Genomic DNA, 1,866 nt, shown 5'->3' on the forward strand with positions numbered 1-1,866 from the left:
ATAAAAGAAATGTTTGAATAAATTAAATAAATTAATTAAAATATTAAATGAAATATTTAGAGAAATTAAATAAATAAAATATTAAATCTTCATAAAAATAAATTTTTAAAGAAATTAAATAAAATGTTAAATATTAAATAAAAGAAATGTTTGAATAAATTAAATAAATTAATTAAAATATTAAATAAAATATTTAAAGAAATTAAATAAATAAAATATTAAATCTTCATAAAAATAAATTTTTAAAGAAATTAAATAAAATGTTAAATATTAAATAAAAGAAATGTTTGAATAAATTGAATAGAGTAAAGAAAATCTTAAATGTTAAAGAAAATAAATATTTAATAAATTAAAGGAGTAAAATAAAATGTTAAATATTAAATAAAAGAAATGTTTGAATAACTTAAATAAATTAATTAAAATATTAAATGAAATATTTAAAGAAATTAAATAAATAAAATATTAAATCTTCATAAAAATAAATTTTTAAAGAAATTAAATAAAATGTTAAATATTAAATAAAAGAAATGTTTGAATAAATTAAATAAAGAAAATCTTAAATGTTAAAGAAAAATAAATATTTAATAAATTAAAGGAGTGAAATAAAATGTTAAATATTAAATAAAAGAAATGTTTGATTAAATTAAATAAATTAATTAAAATATTAAATGAAATATTTTAAGGAATTAAATAAATTAAATAAAATATTAAATAAAATGAATATTCAAGGAAATTAAAGAAGTAAAATCTTAAATAATAAATAAAATAAGTATTTAAAGAAATTAAAGAGATTAAATGAAATATTAAATGTTAAATAAAATAAATATTTAGAGAAATTAAAGAAATTAAATAAAATCTTAAATTTTAAAATATTCTAATTTTCTGCTCTTTATCCTTATTTTTGAATTAAAATAAATTGTATTTTTTTTTATTTTATTTTTCCGGATTTAAGTGAAAATTTTCCCCTTATTTTTATTCTCCTTCTTATTATTTTAAAGTCATTTTATTTTTATTACATTAAAAAAAATTCTATTGTTTTTTCAGCCTTTAAATTAAAATATTGCTCTATTTTTAATTTTTTAATTTTTAATTATTATTTTATAATAATAATAATAATAATTGTAATAAATTACTCTATTTTTAAATAATAAATAATAATAATAAATTTATTTTTAAATAATAATAAATAATAGTAAATTACTCTATTTTTAAATAAAAATAATGAATAATAATAATAATGAATTACTCTATTTTTAAATAATAATAATTTATAATAATAATAAATTACTCTATTTTTAAATAATAATAAATAATAATAATAAATTTATTTTTAAATAATAATAATAAATAGTAATAAATTATCCTATTTTTAAATAATAATAATAAATAATAATGAATTACTCTATTTTTAATAATAAATAAATAATAATAATAATAAATTACTGAATTTTTAAATAATAATGAATAATAATAAATAATAATAATAATATATTTCTCTATTTTTAAATAATAATAATAAATAATAATAAAAAATTACTCTATTTTTAAATAATAATAATAATAAATTACTTTATTTTTAAATAATAATAATAATTTACTCTATTTTTAAAAAATAAAAATAATAATAATAACAATACTAATAATAATAGTAATAAATAATAATAATATCTCTAAAAAATCTGGAATATTCCGATTTTTCCCCCCCGATTCCATGGAATTCCCTCCGGCATGTCCCTGGTCGGCTCCGCCCCCTCCGGCGCTTCCGGGTTTTTCCGGGTTATTTTTAACCGGAATAACGAGGGAAAAAAAAAAACCTGGAATAAAGTCCACGGGAGGAGGGGAAGAATTGCCAAGAAAACCCGGAGC

General features: G+C 13.1%; 1 long non-coding RNA gene across 1 annotated transcript in view; it reads left to right on the forward strand.

Moving 5' to 3' along the window:
• Positions 1-1,866, forward strand: part of LOC108510306 — a 6,499-nt gene extending 4,633 nt beyond the window's left edge. The window contains exon 4 of the long non-coding RNA XR_001878785.1: positions 1,855-1,866. This is a non-coding gene — a long non-coding RNA (uncharacterized LOC108510306). The remainder of the gene's footprint in view (positions 1-1,854) is intronic.

This window comes from Lepidothrix coronata, unplaced genomic scaffold (genome assembly GCF_001604755.1).
Source record: "Lepidothrix coronata isolate B3197 unplaced genomic scaffold, Lepidothrix_coronata-1.0 Scaffold631, whole genome shotgun sequence".
In the NCBI taxonomy this organism is placed as follows: domain Eukaryota; kingdom Metazoa; phylum Chordata; class Aves; order Passeriformes; family Pipridae; genus Lepidothrix; species Lepidothrix coronata.